The sequence below is a fragment of the Schistocerca americana genome, chromosome 5 (genome assembly GCF_021461395.2).
Source record: "Schistocerca americana isolate TAMUIC-IGC-003095 chromosome 5, iqSchAmer2.1, whole genome shotgun sequence".
NCBI lineage: Eukaryota > Metazoa > Arthropoda > Insecta > Orthoptera > Acrididae > Schistocerca > Schistocerca americana.
In genome coordinates this window covers 173143224-173167518 of record NC_060123.1, presented here as the reverse complement: position 1 = coordinate 173167518, position 24295 = coordinate 173143224, and positions in this window count along the sequence as shown.

Sequence of the window (24295 nt, the reverse complement as noted above, 5' to 3'; positions counted from 1 at the left end):
TTTGTCTCACTGCGCTCTCGAGCGCTCTGGCGGCAGAAACCTGAAGTGCGACTTCAGCCGAACAAAACTTTCTGAGTTTTTCTACATATCTGTAGTGTGTCGTGACCATATGTCAATGAATGGAGCTACAGTGAATTTATGAAATCGCTTCAATCATTTGTAATAGCCCTGTATTTTTTACGTGCTCACATCGTGTCAGCCCTATGGACCATCGAAGCATCTTCATGTCCATGGTGTGTAACTTTTTTTTCATACATTGCTACTGGGCGTACCATGGTCTTATTTACTTTTGCCTTTAGATACTGGGGCATCTTTTTATCGCAGAGGACTCCGGTGACCTGTCTCCACTTGAGCCAAGCTGCATTCACCCTTATCAGAGTATCAAGAGTTGTGTCGCAGTCGGCGGTGACGACAGACCGTATGTACTTAATATGCATGGTCTTCTTCGCCGATACTTATGGTGCCTCTGGTTTGGGAGCCTCATTCTAGGTACTCTGTCTTCTAGACATGGAGGTGCAATCCATTTTCAGCTAGTCTGTCCTTCCACGTTTGAACCTGGTGCTGGAGTTCAGGATGGCCTTGGTCGGCAAGTACCACTTCATCTCCATAAAGAATGGTCCAGGGATGTATGTCAGCTGTTGCTATATCCATGCAAAGGATGAATAGCAATGGTGAAAGGGCAGAACCCAGATGAACACCCACAGTGATATCGAAGGGCGGAGAAATTACAGCAGGACTCTGAACAACGCTAGTAGAATCACGGTACAAAAATTGCACCCAGCTTACATACTCTTTAGGGACGCCATGGCAGCGAAGAGCTCGCCAAATAAGATCGTGTGGGATACGATCGAAAGCCTTTTCTAGGTCTAGAAATGCCATGTGTACACTCTTCTGTCTCTCTCTGTGTTGTTCCATCAAAAGGCGCGTGGCATGGGTAGCATCGATGGTGCTGCATCCCTTAGCAAATCCACAGTGGTTTGGTGTTTCAGAAACAATAATTCCGAGTCTGCTATCAAGTACCCGTTCAAAGATCTTTAAAGTATGCCAGAGGTGGCGAATAGGGCGATAGGTCGAGCAATCGTTCACGTCTCCTTTTCCTTTCCAGATTGGAACTATTATGCTAGTAGTCCATGCTTATGAAAATTGTTTTTCGGCGCCACAGCTTACCCATATCAGCAAGGAAAGTGGACAACGTTGTGGCATTATTGTTCGTTTCTGTCTTGGCTTTTCTTTTGCGGCTCTGTTAGTTGTACATTAACATTGATGGTCAGTGAAGTAGAGTTGGCCAATGTGTACGTCATGTTAGCGTTCATGAATGCGGTGGAAGAGCGGCATAAAGACGCTACGCCGTTCTCGCAATCACGACATCCACGTCATAGTAGGCTATTCTGTGTTTCGTGTAGCATGTTGCGTTAAGTGCACTTTACAGGACTTTTTTATTGTTGTGAAGACATTTTCATAGAAAAAAAGTAACTGGGGTAAGAAAACGAATAAATCAAATTTACGTTATTGCTCTCTAAGGAATAACTAATGAGAAGACCAGGGAATTATTTAAAGAAGAACCATTGCAGGATATTATGGAGAAATTAAAGCTTAGATAGTATGGACATGTTGAACGAATGGAGAAGAGGATACCCAGAAAGATCCACGAGATGAAAGGGAAGCGAAGTAGTCCAAGAGGAAGACTGAGATATCTTGGTACATCCATAGTTAAACTGGATGAAGGTGGGACACAGCTGGTAACAGATCTGTTTACTGTCTCTGACCCACTGGTTTAAACTTCACACTAGTTACTGCCCGCCATCCATGTGGAGCGCGTGTTGATCTCACCGCACACTTCTAGACTCGGCCACACACAACTGATTTGAGCAAAGTGTACGGGCCTGAAGATGGTGTTGACGCAACGTCGAAACTAGAAGCGAAGTAAATAAAAAATCTTAAGTACAGCTGGAGGAATTTCATATTTAATAAAGATAAAAAAGACTGAGAGATAGGTGACTGAAAGGAACGAATGACTGCATTGGAAAGAAGGGAGAAAATGAATCAGGGTAGACATACAGAGGTGATGAGAAGACAGAAGTCGATGGAGAGGCCTGTATTCCAAACAAACCCGGCTAGCGGCTGCAGGCTGTACGAGATGGTGACGACGATAAACGAGTCACAGGAGACCACGCGTCCCTCGTACCAAAATGCTCAGAAAATATTTCTGAGCAATCTCCGAAATTTTGCTGCTGTAATTTGATTTCACACTGTAATGTTTGTATGACTGTCTCGAAAAGACAGCCGTTCGGACATTTAGACTACAGTGGAGAGAGGTGGTGCAGTTGAGAATTGGACTCTGGCTGGGACAGGAGGGGGGGGGGGGGGCGAGGAGGGTAGGAGGTGAACTGGCATTAGATTTCCTGTCTAATCAGCTGGTTTGTTTGTCCGTGTTTTACCCAAATCGATCCTTCCAATATGACACAGGCAGTTTCGTTCTCCCAACCCGAGATTGTCCTCGGTCTGTAATGACATCGTAGACAGAACGTTAAACCCTAATTTTTTTCCTCCATCCCTTCCTCAATCACCTGGCTTCCTAGCACGAGAGTTCACGGCCGTTCTGCTAGCTATCGCGAGCTTACATAAAGTCTCGAAATTTTGACTCCTTAGCCTATGTGCACTGCAAGTACAGAAAGCTAGTGTGTGTGTCGACCGCAAACGTTCTCATAGGTTCAGCACGTCTACACGTGCGGATATGTTGAGCGAGTGGAGCAGAAGAGGATATCCAGAAAGATACACGAGATGAAGGGGAAACAATAAGCAGTCGTAGCCATATTTTGTAAACGAGCTACTAGATAAGTAATGTGAGCTGATGGGAGACACCGTCATTACACTATGCAATGAAAACATTTTCTGTAAGTCGAGACTGAGTAGGATGGCCACTGCCAGTTGGGCAGCGCTGTTGCCAGCTTTCAAACGCGAAGCGCAAGTGGCTGCACGCGAAAACAACACCCGTCTATAGATCTGTGACAACACGGAGGCGTTGCCATGACAACGTTTACAAAATTGCGTTACGTGACCGGCTGGGGTAGGCCCGCGTAGCGTCCTCAAACAGCCCACTGTAACTGCTAGGGAGCTTCTTACGCCCTTTAGACTGTAGTGACCGGCCGCGGTGGTCTCGCGGTTCTAGGCGCGCAGTCCGGAACCGTGCGACTGCTACGGTCGCAGGTTCGAATCCCGCCTCGGGCATGGATGTGTGTGATGTCCTTAGGTTAGTTAGGTTTAAGTAGTTCTAAGTTCTAGGGGACTGATGACCACAGCAGTTGAGTCCCATAGTGCTCAGAGCCATTTTTTTAGACTGTAGTGGCAGGCTGTTATCGTTTTAGGGTAAAATTACAGTCCTCCACCAGCTCACCTCAGGCTGTAGAAAGTAGCCATACGGAGCGGAGCTCTTCTCAGTCCACTCTTGCCCTGGTCCATTCCGGCGACTACCACAGCAAATAAAGCACACTAAACGACTCTCCAGACTGAAAGCGGGATCGAATAATTACTTCTCCGACAACCCATCGCTATTGTAACGGCACGAGTAAACGACGTTACAGCTTCATTGGCATAACGATGATTGTACAGTGACGGAAAAAAAATCGCATCATCAAGGACGAGTTGAGCGGCATAAACAAAAATTGGTAGGCGTGTTTCTATGTCTCAAAGATGTCTAGTAGCGCCACAATGAGGATACACATCAGGTTATCTTTAAATAAAGGTTGTAACGGTCTCGAGCGTTAGTTACTTTTGAGATTGGACATTGTGAGTATACATGAGTCAAGAATATCTTTAAGGCGACAAAAACGCCAAAATCAACAGCTCACTGACTTTGAACGAGGTCATGTAACAGGGCTACGAGAAGCTGGATGTTCATTCTGCGATACTGCTGAAAGAAGTGGTAGGTATGTAGCCACTGGACATGATTGCCAACAGCAGTGCTCAGGCGAATTTATGGTCGCACGATGATCGAGCTCCAGACGGTCACGTGGCATAACCAAGAAGGAGAGCATCGCGTTCGGCGTATGGCTCTGGCGCGTCGCACTGAGTCTGCAGCCGCCATTTGAGCAGCAGCTGGCAACACAGTGACACAAACAACTGTTACAAATCGATTGCTTCAAGGAGAGCTCCGAGCCAGATGCCTTGCAGCGTGCATTCCACTGACCCCAAACCACTGCCATTTGCAATTGCAGTGATGTCAAGCGACAGCTAATTGGAGGGCAGGACGTAGGTCTGCTGTGTTTCCTGATGGTAGATGGTTGTGCCTTGGTGCCAGTGATGGCCGTAGTGCAGTTGAGGGCCTGCAACCAACCTCTCTGCCTGCTGTACACACTGGACCTTCACCTTGAGCTATGGTCTGAAGGGCACCCACCCTTACTGCAAAATTGTACGTCAGTCTGGTGATTCGACTTGTGCTGCCGTTCATGAACAGCATTCCACGCCGTATTTTCCAACAGGATATCGCTCGTCCATATACCGCTGTTGTAACCCAACATGCTCTACAGTGTGTCGACATGTTGGCTTGGCCTGCTCTGGCCGAGCGGTTTTAAGTTCTTCAGTCTGGAACCGCGCGACCGCTACGCCGCAGGTTCGAATCCTGCCTCGGGCATTGATGTGTGTGATGTCCTTAGGTTAGTTGGTTTTAAGTAGTTCTAAGTTCTAGGGGACTTATGACCTCAGAAGTTAAGTCCCATAGTGCTCAGAGCCATTTTTGAACCTCTTTCGGGCACGAGTGTGTGTGTTGTTCTTAGCAGAAGTTAGTCTAAGTAGTGTGAGAGTCTAGGGACCTATGACCTCAGCATTTTGGTCCTTTCACAAACATTTTTCTCTATTGCCAGATCTGACTCCAATCGAGCACATGTGGAATATCATCGGACAACAACTCCAACGTCATCTACAAGATGACCTGTACTGGCCGGTCAAATACAACAAGCATGGAACTTCATCCCATAAACTGACATCCGGCTCTTGTAAAATACAATGCATGAACGTGTGCACACTTGCATTCAACATCCTGGCGGTTACAGTGATTATTACTATACCAGCAGTTCACATTTGCAGTGTCTTATATCGCGCTTATAGTAACCTGTGATCTTGCAATGTTAACTGTAATGTTAATCACATAAATATGTTACGTAGGCAAAAGTACTCACGAAATTCCATTGCTCTACGTTAATTTTTTTTATTTTAGTGTTCCAGTTTTTTTTCCGTCAGTGCTTCCCTGATACTTCAGATTGACAATGACATCAGTGCCCTTACCACATTACTCTCATATATGAAGTAAGTTTCTGTGCTGGAATGGAGGTACGTATGGACCTATGATAACAAATTTATTTTGCTAGGCAATTAAATTAAAACAAAAGACGCTGTCTCTAGGTTTTCTGTGTTTGCCCGAAACGAGAGAGAGAGAGAGAGAGAGAGAGAGAGAGAGAGAGAGAGAGGGGCGGATATTACTCGCCATTAGTCTCTCTCTCTGTACAGGAGCAATTTTGGGGCACGTTAATTTTAAGACAACGCCTTTCAAGCAGTAATAATTGGTGGTCACCAAGACGGCGGTGGCAGAGAATCTCCTTGGTCTGAAGGACACCAGGAGCGTAGAAATCCATTAGTGGGAAGTAATTCGCGTTTAAGACAAACCAGGTAATGGCAGCCTAACCGATCTGGAAACCTCCCTCAGAACTCACTGATAAGACAGACATAGCTTTTTGTAGCAACGGCCGTTTAGGGTGGTTGTACAAAAATTGTACCCGCCCTGACAGGGTGCTATTTTCTTGATGGGATCGAGTATCTGATTATGACCACCAGGACCACTTAGCCTCACTCTGGTCCGTGTCCTGGAGCAGGCAACACGTAGCGTCCAACACAGAGGACCTCGTAGGCAACTGTCAGCAGTAAGCAGTGATTCCAACACAACATACTGTTGAAGGAATTACTATATGTAGCTGCTAGTGGGCATCGCGGCTGCGCGGACTACTCTAGCACGCTCCTCGTCAGACACAATTTCTCAACTTATCCGCACGCTGTTGACGTATTGCCCTTGCACATCATCCTCATTACTTGCGGCGTTTCGCCGATTCCCGTAAGATTCCAAGTGTGGTGTGCATCTGCACTGAAGGGATCACTGGCCAGTCTCGCCTTAGTTACATACTGTATGTGGTGCCTGTCTTTTCGAACATGTCCGAAAGAACAGACACCATTTTTCACCCTTTAGCCATTATGAATCAAAACTCAAAGGAATTACGACATGTAGCTGCTAGTTGGCATATGTAATTAAGGCGAAACTGGCCAGTGATCCTTTCAGTGCACATGCAAAACACTCTCGAACACTTACGGAAATCGGCGAACGCCGCGACTAATGAGGATGATGGGCAGGGGCAATATGTCAATAGTGTGCGGATAAGTCGAGGATTTGTGTCTGATGGGAGACATGCTGGGGTAGTCGCTAAGTTGCGATGACCAGTGTGTGTGGATGGCTCAGTTGCCACATCATCCGTATAGTAAGCACGAGGCTCGGGTTCGAATTCCGGTCCGTCACAAATTTTCATTTTGCACGATTGATATAAATTTATGTCCACTGGCAGCTACATGTCGTAATTCCTTTTTGCCTTGATTGTTAACGGCTGCAGGAACAAAAGTTTACCGTTACTGAACTTACATTACAAGGAGTTTAAAAAAGTCAGATCACAGATATCAACACTATATCAAATCAAAGATATAAATGTCTTTGACTATATCAATTCTCCACATCTGCCAGCAGCTCTAGGCGTAACATTGTGTGATACCACGGCCTACAGGCTAGGTAACGCGCCATTTTACTCCACAGTTGCTCTCTCCTTTTCGCTCGTCTCAACTTTATAGGAGCTTCATTCATTACAATTGTGTAACTCCTATTTTCACTGATGCTTCATAACATACGAACTGGATATTGAACACTATTGCACTCTTTCCTCCCAATTTCAGTGCTTAATGTTCGTTTCCTGACACCTTGTAAATCTTTAGTGCAGAATATATCGCATTTTAGGAGTCGAATTTGGTCTTTTCCAATTATTGTGATTGTGGTCCTACCCTTCCTCCTCAATTACATCCTCATGATTACCTTCGATCACTCAGTGTTCAAAGAGACTGCTTGACCCATACCTGCAAATACAGTAGGATCGAGTCAGATGTTGTAAAGTGGGCATATCATTTTGATTTTTGTAGGTTAATGTGCACATCAGACAGAGAGCAAGTTATGTTGCTGTTAAAAAATCTTTGATTTTGTTATGTCACAGTCTTTGCCTCTGCTCAGTTTGATACTTTAATTGCAGTGTGGTAGGTGACGGACGTATTTTGTAGTACCGTGTTCACTTGTGATTGTATCTATTACATGAAAAAATATTGTAAAGGACAAAAAGGATGAATATTATATATATATTGAAAGGCGAAAGGAATATTAATTTTGAATAATTTTTTTAAGAGAAGAAGACTGAGATAAGACTACAGCATTGCGCAGCTAGTTTGTTGGAATGATTGTCAGCTAGTTAACTTCGTTCATTTCGTCAGACCCGAGAGAGAGACCACCGCGCTTCCCTGAGTCCTCTACTAACATACAAAATGCATAAGCTGTTTGGTTTATATAGAAATTCTCTGTTAACGTTGTAGCGTTTTTAAGTCATTGTTCACTTTGTTAAGCATGGTATTGTTCCGACCAACATTATAGACTTGGCCACTGTTTCTATGTTTCGATACAGTGTATCGATACGTGGAACTGTTTCAGTGTTTCGGAACGGCTGTGGTTCACTGTTTCGAAACAGTGGTGTTTCATTCCGCCCCTGTCTCGGATATCCGGACCAGATTCGATCTCGAGCCAGACACACAAACTGTATCGTTGTTTCAAAATAAAGCTGTTTCAGTCCACCTGTGCTTGGAACGGACTGATTGTATCGAAACAGTGATGTTTCATTCCGCTCTGTGTCGGACGAGATTCGGGCTCGGCACAGGTACTGAAACACAACATACCACTTCGTGAAACACTTTCAAGAGTGTCGAAATCGTTTTGACAAGCAATAGCATGAAGCTTAAGATATACGAAAATAAAGCTTCGTTTCTAGATGACTCTCCTATTCCGAAATGGCGTAATATTTGCTTTATAACCATTAACCAAACAATAAAACAACGTATACTATTCACATTCAAAATAATAAAGATGTGAAAATCATTCAGTTAAATTACACTTTTTTTATGACATACATTTCTCTGTTCAAGTACAGTAATCATATTAAGAAGCGCAAGTAAGCCTAGAACATTTTGAATAAAAAAAAGGCGTAGAGTGACAGCTATTATACATGTACATAAATTTAATGTAGGTATAATTGCAAGCAATCTGTTTGACATATCACTGATAGTGTAATGGTGAACGGGAAGGACTGGGAAGCATGGTGAATTTATAGTTACGGTTCGAAACACCTTGAAAGACAAAAATTTTTCTCTTATATTTTGTTATTTATTCGAATTATTTGGCATTATTTGTGAGTCTATAGTCACTGTGCCTATTATCCACAATGATTCCCTTTGTGTGCATGGGAATTAGCAGGATGGGTATATTCCCATTCTAGCGGAATGTGGGAATCCCAGTACCATATCCGTTGTTTCTGCAGTTCGCTCCCACCTCCAGTTCCGTTCGTGATGGTTCTTCTGTCTTCAGCTATGGCTGTCCTCAGCCAATTGAAAAGTATGAAAGTCACACGACACGAAAGCAGCGCATTTGCTGCATGAAATACGAAACTGCCAAGACGCCTAAGTGATAGTTTCATACTTTCTGCGATATGATTAGCGCTCTCGCACCTCATTTGTGTTCATATGGACATATCTATACAGTAGACATTCAAGATGATAAAATGTCTAGGTTTATTAGATTACAAAACACCAACTGTTTCACTGTTTCGAAACAGCGTATCGAAACATTACATTGTACTGTTTCATTTGTTTCGAAACAGTTACGTGTTTCAGTTTGCCCATCTCTACAACATTAAGTGTGAAGATGACGGGAAGTTTTGCTCTGTCTTTTTGAATACATACTTCATTCAAAAATCGTTGTCTTTTAATATCATTTCATAGGAATAGTTACTTTTCGCGTCCCACTGTTTAAAGAACGTTTATCATTACGCATTACGATTGCACCATGTGGTATGCAACAGATTGAATATTGCTTGGAAACTTTATTCAAAAACAGAAATCTTCGCTTAACCGCTGCCTGCTTGCTGTTTGCTCTTGTGCTCTCGAGAAATCTGCAGCAATGTTGACAGGACGCGAGATAAATGGAAATTTTGATTGGAACCAGGTAATTGTTTTACTTCAGTTGCGCGTTTAATAATAAGACAAGTTGTATTCAGACGTTACAATTCAGTTCAAATTAGGTTCTGTTTAGTCAATGATTAGCATACGAGTTTAAGTTGGATAACAGTTTGTAGGTGCATAGTTTTGGTTATTCGTAGACATTTATAGAGTGGGAGGTAAATTTGGGCTAAATTTCATACAAAAACACAAAGTCGGGAACTGACAATGTTTCTAGTAAGACAATATTGTATGAGGGGCGTTTGAAAAGTCCGTGCAAAAATAGAAACTACTTACCTGAGTGGGGTAAACCTTTTTTATTTTTCGACATAGTCTCCTTTTAGACTTACACACTTCGTCCAGTGCTGTTCTAATTTGTTGATCTCTTCCGAGCAATAGGAATTGTCCAAGTCTGCAAAATAGCTATTAGTTGCTGCAATCACCTCCTCGTTTGAATAAAATCTTTGTCCCCCCAGCCATTTCTTCAAATTGGGGAACAAATAGTAGTCCGAGGAAGCCAAGTCTGGAGAATAGGGGGGATGTGAAACGAGATGGAAAACTGTTTACATTGATTTTGCGACCACAGCTGCTGAGGTGTGTGCTGGTACATTGTCGTGATGGAAAAGGTGTTTTTTGCGGTCCAGTCGCAGGCGCATTTCTTGCAGCTCGGTTTTCAAACGGTCCAATAACGATGTAACGATGAGTAATATCCACCTGTAATAGTTTTACCCTTTTCCAGATAGTCCATGAGGATTATCCCTTGCGAATCTCAAAATACAGTCGCCATAACTTTTTCCGGCTGAAGGAATGGTATTCCCCTTTTTTGGTGCAGATTCTCCCTCGGTAACCTATTGTTTAGATTGTTGTTTGGTCTCAGGAGTATAGTAATGTATCCATATTTCATCCACAGTGACGAAACGATGCTTAAAGGCCTGCGGATTCTTCTTGAACAGCTGTAAACCATCCAGCAGCCATTAAGAGTTTAGTTTCAGACAAGGCACAATTGAAACATAATTTAAAAGAATTTTTGGTGGCCAACTCCTTCTATTCCATCCATGAGTTTCTCAACAAGTGCAGTAGATCATTTTAATGAAAATTTATTATACTTTAATTTTTGACAATACTTGGTTGTAATAGCCAAGAAACTAGCAAAGATCTGAATGATATATTTAATGAAAGCATGTAACGCCGGAAATGCATATCCTCCTATTTCCATCTATTGTACTATTATTTTTTTCCTTGTTTTGTTACCTCAAGATATGACATTTCTGTCTCTTTATACATTGTAATTGTTTTACTGTTTGTATATATATATTTATGCACTTATGTCGATGTATAATTGGTTTGTTTCGTAAATATTATTTGTATTTTTACGCTGGGTCTTGCCTAGGGAAAACTGCTATCGAACGATTACATCGATAGGTCGTGTGAAGAATCAAAGTTTGTAGGGTCTTTGGTAGTGTTAACTCTGCCGCGTGGAGCGCGGGCGGAACAGAGGGAGTGAGGGTCTGGCGGGAGTAGCGAGTGGAGCAGGTGTTGTGTGACGCTCCCGCGAGTTGCCGCGCTTTCGGGGTTTGGCAGCATGTAATTGCGCTCGACTCGCGATGATAGTTTCTGACATGGTGTCGCGGACGGGAAGCATTAGCTGGCGCACATCAAGAGCCCGTTTCGCCTGGTGACCGTGTCGAGAAGAAGGCGCGCCAACATCCAGCTTCTGCAACAGCGACGGCCGACAATGAGTGACTGTCGCCACCTCCTCGATCGACGGCTTCAAACCTTCAATCAACCAACAAGGAAGACTAAAAGCACGTAAAGTTTCAGAACTGTATGGCAGACCTCAGCTTTTCAAATTGTTCCATTTGCCTCGCAAAATTACAGCAACTTAGCATGAACCTTTGTTGCTCATTGTCCCAATTGCATTGCCAAGCAGGGTCCCTTCCTTTTCCGAAATGAACCCGAGTGTCGTTGAAATTCAAACGCCAGCATTAAAATAATATAATTAGATTTCACTGCTTTAATTTCAAAGTTCAGTAGCTGGCTACAATATTTAGGTTACACGAGCACAAATTTAGAGTGCGAGCTTTGTTACCGTATTTTAGCTTACCTGTGACTGCAGCTCAGCTTGGTACGTACTACATTTTACTATTGTTAATTGTTCAGAATCATTTAATTCAAGATCAAAGTTAAATCTCTTATTTCTAAATTGCGTAGAGTCAAGTTGCTTTTGAAATGATTGTTGAGGTAGTCCAAGACTAACCGTATTTTACTGGATTTCGATGTGCTTCAGAAAGAAAGCTCACTATTAACTTCAGTCACTAAATTAACTTTCGATTTTCCGGTTTTATTAATTCTTTTGCTAAATTAAGTCAGAGTGTAGCGAAATTTATTACTTCTGACAAACTTTCAGTTTTCACACTACACGTGTCAACCTTCAGTTGCCACGCTTCTAGTGTTTATTATATGTGTAATAACCTTTCTTTTTCAGTTACTATAGTAATTGTCCTTAGGACTGGCGACCGTGATTTCCCCCAAATCTCAAATACCTAATTACCGCTAGTTAATTGTTAACGTAACGGCTGCACATTTACCTTCTTTATTAACTTTAGCCCTTTTCAAAATTAATTTCCACCAGTTTCATTAGCACATTTCCTTTCATTTAGATGTAACCCTTTCCTCCCTCTTTACCGACAGGTTAACTTCGGTGACGATTGCTTTTCCAAAACTCCCATTAGGTACACGCGGTTTCATTTTTCACTGTCATTAAGGTCGGTAAGTGAGGGGGAGGTTACACGTGGCGACCTGGTGACAGGACAATCTTCAATTTTGAGGTTGTTCTGGACACGAAGTTTGCATTGTGCAAATATCGTAACAAAGTACTGGTTACGTACAGGCCGTTACGTCAGCGAGAATAAGTAGTGGGAGTAATCCTAATTATATTTGAGGTTTGGCATTTATATTGAAAATTATTGAAATGAGTGAAGGCAACAATTACCAAAATTTGGTAGACTTCGATACGGAACAATCGGTCGAACAGTGGGAAACGCGCACGGCGGTTCCCATTGTTCAGGGGCAGGCGGCTAGCATGAAAGACGCGACCGCCGAAACGCAACAAAGAGCAGAAATGGAATTCCAAACTTTAGAAAATGTTTCGGAATCGGAAGCGAAAATCAAATCTGTACCCCTTGATGATGAATACGGGGGAACATATATAGAGGAACCAGCTACGGAAGTAAAACCGGTAGTCTCCGGGAATTTAACTGATTTATTGAATGTTTTGATTAATGAAATCAAGAGTCAATCGGCAGAAATTATAGCTCTGTCTGCCAAGCAAGAAGCTCAGTCTGAAAAAATTGAACGAAAGCTAGACAATCAGAACAAAGCTATTAATGTTGTTAACAACAATGTTGGAGTTGTTAATACAAAAGTTGATAAAATCAAAGAAGATATTGTTGTAATTAATACCGAAATCGGTAATCTTAAACAGGAAATGATAGGCGTTCAGGCGGAAATTGCGAGCATAAATACTCGTTTTGATTCTGAAATTAGCAGAATCGAGAAAAGTGTAGGAGAAGCAGTTGCTCCGATCATCGAGAATAAGGTGACGGAACAAATTCAATTAGTGAAAAAAGAGGATCAACAGAAGGTGGAAACTTTAAAGGCTTTAGTGTCCGAAGTAGACACTAAAGTGAGGGAGCAGGCTAATACCTGCGAAGAGAAAAAGAGGGAAGTGGAAACGCTTGCGACAACCACTTGCCAAGTAATTACGAGAGTGTCGGAATTAGAAAAGAAACTTGACGAAAAACAGAGCTATGTGCCAATCTGTGCACATAGTTCGGAATTGTTGACGAAAGAGGAGCGGTTCGACCCCTTGAAAAAAGGCGGTATACACGCGACGGATTTCATTAAAAATTGTGAAAGAGTTTTACCCAGATCATGGACTAATGAGAGAAAAATTAATGCGGTTATTGATGTGCTGGCTGGTGATGCCAAGCGTTGGGGCTTAAACCTCAACATTACGAACCTGACTTTTGACGAGTTTAAAAATTTGTTTCTGGCTGAATACTGGTCGGAGCAAAAACAGCAAAGTGTCTGGCGCGAATTTGTCGTATCGAGACCTTTCGATGCGAATTCGCGCGGCTCGATGAAGGCGTTTTGTGAGGGCTGGATCCGCAAGTTGGAATATTTGCGTGATCGCCGCACGGAATCCGAAATAGTCTGGGAACTCTACAAGAAGCTTCCAGATGATACAAAACGCTACGTAGGAAGCAATTACAGGACAATCAATGATTTCCTGGAAAGAGTTGAGGACGAGGACAATTGGCGCAATAATCGCGACAGTGGTAGAGGCCGTGGTAACAACAACGGGTACCACCCCAACCATAACAACGATAACCATGGGAATAATGCATACCGCAGCAATGACAATAATGGTTCGGACCGTAATAACAATCGGTACAATGCAAATAATAACAGGAATGACGGAAACCAGTATCGTACTAACGTGATACGGGCCTCACAGAATAGTAATAACGCCAGAGGGTGTGATGAACCGCCTCAGCAGCATCCGGGGAGCGTATCTGCTGGGACGAGACAGGGAAACCATTAGCCGCGCCGGCGAGGGGCCGACCGGGCGTGGAGAAATTTTGGCGGCCCAATAACAAGAGAAAACCCAGGTGTCGTCGTTATGAAAATTCCGTGTGGAATAATCAACGGCGGGAGAGTGTGCCAGTGTTAGGAGAAAGGAGTGCGCCCACAAGTAGTAGATCAGCAGTATACACGGCAGTAGGTAGTACATTCACTGTCAGTGAGAACAATTTAAGTAGTGTTCCGGAAATCGATTATAAAGTGGCAGCTGTAATACCCACAGCGGAACTGGAGATTGAGTTTAGGAATGATTCGCAATTGTTGAGAGAAGATCAGATGTCGGATAACAGGTCCGTCATCGAGCGAGGGGATGCAGAGAGGGATGAGGTCTGGTTAAGGCAGTTCGGTCGCTTATACGACGAACTAAGAGATTATAGGGGTCTGTATGGGAGAAGTGTTTATGGGGAGCGCGTGCAGTATTTGCCGCGTCTCGTCCCACAGGAAGATAGTATTTGTGAAGTGATTGAAAGTTCTGGCCCTAACCGGCAGACTTTACCAGAAATAGTTGATGTTAATGGGCAGCACGAGCAAGATTCGTCGTGTTTCGTCCCGCAGGAGTTAGATGTTGAAGGAGTAACGGAAAGTTCTGGCCCTAACCGGCAGACTTTACCGAAAGTTATAGTGGTAGAAGTAGCCGACCCATCCGACGCAAACCTCCAGTTTAAACATTGCGAGAGTATTAAGGGGAAAGATTACGAAAATTTTAGTGATAGCCGGACACAATTGGTAGAAAAGCACATAGATTTCAGCGTGTATGAGGTTAGAGCTGACGTTATGCGGTCAGACGGTAGCAGTGTGGGTTGCGCAGATCCAGAGGAAGTAATTTCAGATGCGACTGGGCACATTCCTCCAGGTAGATTGGCAGATGAGATCAATCTGATTAAAGAGGAATCAACGAAGGTGACAATTAGTGAATTGATAGCAAAGCAACACTCACTAGTTGACGAGTTACAGGAAAAGGTTTCGGTATTGGAGGCGAAGCTACAGACTAAGCCTCAGGACAGACGTGTTGAAATTAAAACTGTATGTGAACAGAGGCTGAAAAAGCCGCCAGATAAACCGGGTTTGGGATCAAAGCCGGATGGTTTTTTCTGGAATGACCTGGATATAGACAAGGATTTACTGTGGGAAAATAAAGAAACAGTCGAGGACAAGTGTAGACAGATAGTAGTGTCTGCTAATATGCACGGCCTACAACTAAACGTGTTGATTGACACCGGTGCAGAATTGAGTGCTGTATCTGGGAAAATATTTGAGTTACTGAAAGACAGACCTGGCATCGTAGTTATGCCAGTAACAGGAGTGAAAATTATCGGTGCTACTGGGAAGGCCAGTAAACCGGTCACAAAACAGATTTTTGTCAACTTCGAGATATGTGGGGCACGATTTGAACAAGAGTTTGTCGTCGTGCCAGACTTAACTACGGAAGTAATTATCGGATTAGATTGGCTATTAAAGTACCCTGCAGTGATTAACTGCGAAAGCAAAACTTTGACATGTATGTCACTAGATAAAACGATAGTAGTTAGCTTTGACGAGGCAGGAGACGGTGTGCATAGGCAATACCAGCCTATACACATTGTTAACTGGCCGAATGGTATTGATGTAGGTATGAATTTGAACTACTGTAATGTGAGGAATCTCGGCACTGACAATAGTGTAGAAACTGAATTGGAAAGTATTGTAGACGGTATGTCAAACGTAACACACGAACAAAGACGAGGCCTGTATGAAGTGATGATGAGGAATAAGAGTGTGTTTTCAGACAAACCGGGTCTTGTGGAAGGATATAAATGCAAGTTGCATGTAATTCCGCACGAACCATTCTTCGTGAGACCGTATGCTATACCTCTGTCCAAAAAGGAAGCAGTGCAACGGGAGATAGATAAGATGATCGAATGGGGAGTGATTGAAAGAAGTACAAGTCCATACAATAACGGTTTGGTCATTGTAGCAAAACGGGATGGTAGTGTGCGTATTGTGATTGACGCACGCACGTTGAATAGGGTCGTTCAACGTGAAACAGACAGACCAGAGAGTATGGAGGAGATTTTGCAACGTTTTCATGACGTTAAGTTCATGACTAGCCTCGATCTGACAGCTAGTTACTGGCAAATAGAACTCGAAGAAGAATCTAGGCCATACACCGCCTTCTTGTTTGCGGGCAGGTGTTATCAGTATAGAGTACTGCCGTTTGGACTTAATATATCTGTGTCCGTATTCATCAGGGCCCTAGATAAAGTGCTAGGACCGGCTTTGAGTTCAAGATTAACTGTATATGTTGACGACCTATTGTTGGCCAATGCCACTTGGCATGACCATTGTGACCTGTTAGATGAAGTTTTTAGAGCATTGCGCCGTGGCGGAATGACTCTAAAGCTAAAGAAATGCGAATTTGTGAAGCAGGAACTGAAATTTTTAGGGCATGTAATTACCACTGCTGGTATTACGAAAGACCCAGAGAAACTAGAGGCAATAAGGAATTGTCCTCCACCCAAGTCTAGGAAACAGTTAAAAAGTTTTCTAGGGCTCACAGGATTTTACCGTAAATTTGTAAAAGGACAAGTGTTTAATGATGAAAATTTGAATAACCTCTTACGCAAAAATGTTCCGTTTGTGTGGACTGACGGGTGTCAGACCGCTTTCGAGAGATTAAAAGACGAGTTGTTAAGATCTAACATACTATTTCATCCTGATTTATCGCTACCCTTCCATCTGGGAACGGATTCGTCGAATTACGGGGTGGGGGTAGAACTGTTCCAAGAAGTTGGTAAAGGAGAGGATAAGGAACACCGGACGATAGCGTTCGCGAGTCGAACTTTATCAAAAAGTGAGCGAAACTACACGATTTCTGAGAAAGAGTGTCTCGCTATCGTGTGGGGATTCAAGAAGTTCAAGGGTTACCTATGGGACCGTAAGGTGATTATTCATACGGACCATAAGGCGCTCACTTATCTGAAGGATTGTAAACTACTTCACGAAAGACTGACTAGGTGGTCGCTGTATTTACAGCAATTTAACTATGACATCTGTTACGTAAAAGGGACCGACAATTGCGTAGCGGATGCGCTGTCGCGGTTGCCCGAGTCTAATCAAGGTCTATTGAAAGATGAGGCAGATGGAGTGGTCAAATTGTACTATTTTAAAGAAGTTGAGGGACGTAAATTAATAATGAACATCTGTAAGAATCTACGTCGTCATCAGAACGAGGATGGTTGTTTAAATATGGTGAAAACCCGATATGATGAAAAGAGTCCAGAAGGAGAGAAATTAAGGAAGTATTACAAGATATACGATCATATCTTGTACATACGTAAGGGTGAAGATAGTAATATTTGGCGGGTATGCTGGCCCACCAAATACGTCACGGAAATAATAGACTACTACCATTTGGCGTATGGTCACTGTGGACCAAAGAAATGTACGGAAAAGCTGAGTGAAGTAGTGCATTTCAACAACATGTTAAAACGAGTTACTGACAGAGTGAAAACTTGCGATTTATGTCAGAAGGTGAAGGTTACCAACTGTACGAGTCGTGGTCCTATGCAAAGTATAAGGCCTAACGACACCTTTGAGTTACTGTGCGTGGACTTGTACGGACCTTTGCCCAAGTCATCAGGAAACTTTGCCTACATTTTAGTAGTGCTAGAAGCTTTTTCCAAGTTCATCAAACTATACCCGATTAGGAAAGCTACAGCCAAAGCGGTCTATAGCAAGCTGGTGAACGATTATTTTGTTCATATTGGTAAGCCCAAGGCGATTCTGTCAGACAATGGGGCACAATTTACTTCTAAGTTGTGGAATGAAGGCATGGAAAGTAATGGGGTCGAGGTGATCCATATTTCAGCTTATTGTCCGGCTGGGAATCCCGCTGAGAGGTATATGCGCGAGCTAGGCCGACTGTGCCGTACCTATTGCCATCACAACCATAGGGCATGGGGCAAATATGTAGCAGTATTTGAGAGAATTATGAACACCTTGAGACATGAATCTACGGGATTTTCTCCAGAGGAAATCCTGTTGGATGACAGAAGTAAAAGTTTAGTGGAAGAGATAATCAAATTCCCTCCACGGATTGACATTAGTATTGGTGTGAAAAAAGATCGTTTGCGAGAAGTAATGAAGCTTAAAGCCGATGCTCGCATACGTCGTCATGACGCTAAAGCGCGTTTTGCTAAGTTTGCGATCGGAGACTTAGTACTTGTAAAAGCTCATGAGAAATCGAGCGAGATAGACAATGAAATCTCTAAATTTAAGTTTGTTTATAATGGACCATATAAAGTCATTGGTATACCTCACACAAATGCTTATTGCTTAGAGTATCCAAGCTCTGGAAAGCTATTAGGTATTCGAAATATAGTAGATTTGAAATTGTACCAACCTAGGATCGATTAATACCACACAAAGGGTAATTTGTACAGTATGTAGATATAGAGTGTAAGATTTAAGGATGTGCCATGTGGCGATGCTTTTGCCTGACCTAGAGGTCATTAAAGAAGTTGTAATTAATAAGTAATTAATTTTGACTAAATGATTTAAGAGAGAGTGATTATTTATCAATTGAAAAATCCAAGCTGCTAATTTAAGTTTTCAGCTGAGTCACAGTAGATTAAGCAACGTAAATATGATTTTGTAACTAGCTGTAAGATTTCATGAATATGTGTTTTACTAGTCATTGCCGATGTACTTAGACGCTGTTTTAAGTTTCAGGCTAGTACATGCGTGTGATGATGGACAGTGTTGAGTTATCCACTGTGATATTATTAAGGGACTCCTTGAGATTACTCGGGAGTGAGTTTTTCCTAAAGAATTCAGTGAAACGGACGTTCTGGAAACGCCGTCACAAGGGCGAGTGAGATCAAGCGTGCCGCACACGCGGGCGCAACAATACTGGCGAGGCGAGCCGCTGTCGGCTCTTGTGCCGCTGTTGGCTCTTGTGCCGCTGTCGGCATTCTTTGTACTTGCGAGTACGAAAGGCGGAATAGTTTTTCTTCCCGGACAGCTGATGTGAAAGAATTCTGCTGTCAATATTTATGTTTTTTTTCGATCTACTGAATATTATTTTCTTGTTTAGCGTTAAGTGGAATCTCATGACGAGATATTAATTATGAAAAGGTTATGTAAAAATGTGTATTCTATGTAATTAATTATTAATTTGCGTATTTTGATCTACCTGTTTTTATGACCATGTACTCTGATTAATTTTGCAAATAGTATTCCATTTCTCATAGTGTTACGAATTTTAATGATTTTGGAATAGCTAAACCATTTTCTATATCTTCTATGAATTTTAATATGTTGTCAACCTGTTTTATTTTGTGCAAGATGACAGAGTGGAATAAGATTAGGAGTGTCCCCACTCAATTATTATGGTCTAAAAATTGATTTATGATTAATTAGACGAATGCTAAATTTTGTTGATGTTTTGAGCATATGCATTTCCGCTGTTTCTTTTTTGGGACATTTTCTGAGTCTGTTTACGTTACACGAACATCCTCAGACAATGTGGGGCACGTGTAACGCCGGAAATGCATATCCTCCTATTTCCATCTATTGTACTATTATTTTTTTCCTTGTTTTGTTACCTCAAGATATGACATTTCTGTCTCTTTATACATTGTAATTGTTTTACTGTTTGTATATATATATTTATGCACTTATGTCGATGTATAATTGGTTTGTTTCGTAAATATTATTTGTATTTTTACGCTGGGTCTTGCCTAGGGAAAACTGCTATCGAACGATTACATCGATAGGTCGTGTGAAGAATCAAAGTTTGTAGGGTCTTTGGTAGTGTTAACTCTGCCGCGTGGAGCGCGGGCGGAACAGAGGGAGTGAGGGTCTGGCGGGAGTAGCGAGTGGAGCAGGTGTTGTGTGACGCTCCCGCGAGTTGCCGCGCTTTCGGGGTTTGGCAGCATGTAATTGCGCTCGACTCGCGATGATAGTTTCTGACATGGTGTCGCGGACGGGAAGCATTAGCTGGCGCACATCAAGAGCCCGTTTCGCCTGGTGACCGTGTCGAGAAGAAGGCGCGCCAACATCCAGCTTCTGCAACAGCGACGGCCGACAATGAGTGACTGTCGCCACCTCCTCGATCGACGGCTTCAAACCTTCAATCAACCAACAAGGAAGACTAAAAGCACGTAAAGTTTCAGAACTGTATGGCAGACCTCAGCTTTTCAAATTGTTCCATTTGCCTCGCAAAATTACAGCAACTTAGCATGAACCTTTGTTGCTCATTGTCCCAATTGCATTGCCAAGCAGGGTCCCTTCCTTTTCCGAAATGAACCCGAGTGTCGTTGAAATTCAAACGCCAGCATTAAAATAATATAATTAGATTTCACTGCTTTAATTTCAAAGTTCAGTAGCTGGCTACAATATTTAGGTTACACGAGCACAAATTTAGAGTGCGAGCTTTGTTACCGTATTTTAGCTTACCTGTGACTGCAGCTCAGCTTGGTACGTACTACATTTTACTATTGTTAATTGTTCAGAATCATTTAATTCAAGATCAAAGTTAAATCTCTTATTTCTAAATTGCGTAGAGTCAAGTTGCTTTTGAAATGATTGTTGAGGTAGTCCAAGACTAACCGTATTTTACTGGATTTCGATGTGCTCCAGAAAGAAAGCTCACTATTAACTTCAGTCACTAAATTAACTTTCGATTTTCCGGTTTTATTAATTCTTTTGCTAAATTAAGTCAGAGTGTAGCGAAATTTATTACTTCTGACAAACTTTCAGTTTTCACACTACACGTGTCAACCTTCAGTTGCCACGCTTCTAGTGTTTATTATATGTGTAATAACCTTTCTTTTTCAGTTACTATAGTAATTGTCCTTAGGACTGGCGACCGTGATTTCCCCCAAATCTCAAATACCTAATTACCGCTAGTTAATTGTTAACGTAACGGCTGCACATTTACCTTCTTTATTAACTTTACCCCTTTTCAAAATTAATTTCCACCAGTTTCATTAGCACATTTCCTTTCATTTAGATGTAACCCTTTCCTCCCTCTTTACCGACAGATTAACTTCGGTGACGATTGCTTTTCCAAAACTCCCATTAGGTACACGCGGTTTCATTTTTCACTGTCATTAAGGTCGGCAAGTGAGGGGGAGGTTACAAGCAGATGTAAGTATTAAACCCTTAAATATTAGAAGTTTAAATTTAATTCATGTACATCATTTTACTGTTTGAATGAGGATCATTAAAATTATCCTCATTGAGTTTCATTAAAATTAATGAAACTCAAGTTTTTCTAATTACATTTTTGTAATGTGTTTATCTGACATGTTCCACACCCAGAAGGATTCCCTCTTTTATGGGTCTCTGGAATGAATAATTAATCTAATCTAATCTGTAATATTCACACGATTCCGTTTTTGGTCAAGCGTGAGCAATCGCAGAACCCATCTTGCGGATATCTTTCTAATGTCCAAATGTTTATGCAAAATATTATGTACCCGTTCATTCGAGATGCCTGTAGCACTAGCAATCTCACGCACCTTAACTCTTTTGTCGTCCATCACCATATCATGGATTTTATCAATGATTTCTGGAGTCGTAACCTCCACAGGGCGTCCAGAACGTTCAGCATCACTTGTGCCCATATAGCCACTCCGAAAATTTTGAGACCACTTATAAACTGTTCTGATCGAAGGTGCAGAGTCACCGTAATGTTTATCAAGCTTCTCTTTAGTCTCCTGAGGCGTTTTGCCTCTCATAAAGTAATGTTTAATCACCACACGATATTCTTTTTCGTCCATTTTTTGACAATCACTCGAATTCCTTGATTCGCACGAATGCCAGACACAAAGAAATAGACCAATATGGCTGAAACATGGTGTGCGTTCTTTCCAAAGCTGCTACTAACTAAACATGACCTCTATACGCGCCGGTGGTGCCATCTCTCGGACTTTTCAAACGCCCCTCGTATTACGTTAATTGGGTGCCATATGTTAACGGAAGCGGTGGGCCACTCTTTCAGAGTTCTTCGGAGGTTTTCAGGAGAGTTTTAAGAAGTCCTCTTTGCTGGTTTTTAGATCATCATCATCACCATCATCATCATCATTTAAGACTGATTATTCCTTTCAGCGTTCAGTCTGGAGCATAGCCCCCCTTATAAAATTCCTCCATGATCCCCTATTCAGTGCTAACATTGGTGCCTCTTCTGATGTTAAACCTATTACTTCAAAATCATTCTTAACCGAATCCAGATACCTTCTCCTTGGTCTTCCCCGACTCCTCCTACCCTCTACTGCTGAACCCATGAGTCTCTTGGGTAACCTTGCTTCTCCCATGCGTGTAACATGACCCCACCATCCAAGCCTGTTCGCCCTGACTGCTACATCTATAGAGTTCATTCTCAGTTTTTCTTTGATTTCCTCATTATGGACACCCTCTTGCCATTGTTCCCAATCTACTAGTATCTGCAACTTTCATATCCGTAACCTCAACCTTGTTGATAAGGTAACCTGAATCCACCCAACTTTCGCTCACATACAACAAAGTTGGTCGAAAGATTGAACGGTGCACAGATAACTTAGTCTTGGTACTGACTTCCTTCTTGCAGAAGAGAGTAGATCGTAGCTGAGCGCTCACTGCATTAGCTTTGCTACACCTCGCTTCCAGTTCTTTCACTATGTTGCGATCCTGTGAGAATATGCATCCTAAGTACTTGAAACCGTCCACCTGTTCTAACTTTGTTCCTCCTATTTGGCACTCAATCCGTTTATATCTCTTTCCCACTAACATTACTTTCGTTTTGGAGATGCTAATCTTCATACCATAGTCCTCACATTTCTGATCTAGCTCTGAAATATTACTTTGCAAACTTTCAATCGAATCTGCCATCACAACTAAGTCATCCGCATATGCAAGACTGCTTATTTTGTGTTCAAATATCTTAATCTCACCCAGTCAGTCTATTGTTTTCAACATATGATCCGTAAATAATATGAACAACAGTGGAGACAGGTTGCAGCCTTGTCTTACCCCTGAAACTACTCCGAACCATGAACTCAATTTACCGTCAACTCTAACTGCTGCCTGACTATCCATGTAAAGACCTTTAATTGCTTGCAAAAGTTTGCCTCCTATTCCATAATCCCGTAGAACAGGCAATAACTTCCTCCCAGGAACCCGGTCATATGCCTTTTCTACATCTATAAAGCATAAATACAATAACACTTCTCCATTATTTGCCGTAAGCCAAAGATCTGGTCCTGACAACCTCTAAGAGGCCTAAACCCACACTGATTTTCATCCAATTGGTCCTCAACTAACACTTGCACTCTCCTTTCAACAATACCTGAGAAGATTTTACCCACAACGCTGTAGTTGTTACAATCTTTTCTGTTTCCATGTATAAAGATTGGTGTGATTACTGCTTTTGTCCAGTCTGATGGAACCTGTCCCGACTCCCAGGCCATTTCAGTTATCCTGTGTAGCCATTTAAGACCTGAACTTCCACTGTATTTGAAGAGTTCCGACTTAATTTAATCCACCCCAGCTGCTTTATTGCACTGCAATCTATTGACCATTTTCTCCACTCCGTCAAATGTGATCCTATTTCCATCATCATTCCTATCCCATTGTACCTCGAAATCTGAAACATTACTGATCGTATTTTCACCTACATTGAGCAACTCTTCAAAATATTCCCTCCATCTGCCCAAGGCATCCACAGGATTCACCAGCAGTTTGCCTGACCTGTTCAAAATACTTGTCATTTCCTTCTTACCTCCATTTCGAAGACTGCTAATTACACTCCAGAATGGTTTTACAGCAGCTTGACCCAATGTCTCCAACCTGTTTCCTAAGTCTTCCCAAGATTTCTCCTTGGATGCTGCAATTATCTGTTTGGCTTTGTTTCTTTCTTCAACGAAACAAAGCCAAACAGATAATTGCAGCATCCGAGAAGAAAGACTGCTTATTTTAGGTGATGTGAAATATTTTATACACGTTGGTGAACAGTCATATTTATTTTGCTTGTTTAATTCTGGCATGTGACAGTAAACGAATGGTAGAATTAACAATTTTCCAATAAAATGAGTGTTTCAAATGACATTTGGTATTATTTCAAGAGAATTGATATGGACGCCAATTATACGTGATACATAATCAGTCCCTGTCTGCACTGAATTCTATGCCTCTTCCACTACACGAAGTTAATTGGAGCCAACAAAGTTCCCACTTTTGACATTGACAGTATTTTAAATAAGGTGTACCACAACGGGTACCGGGGGCTTGTATTTTTTCTTGATTGTCACCAACTAAGGAATAGGCTACTGTCTAAACTGCTACTATCATGCACCAT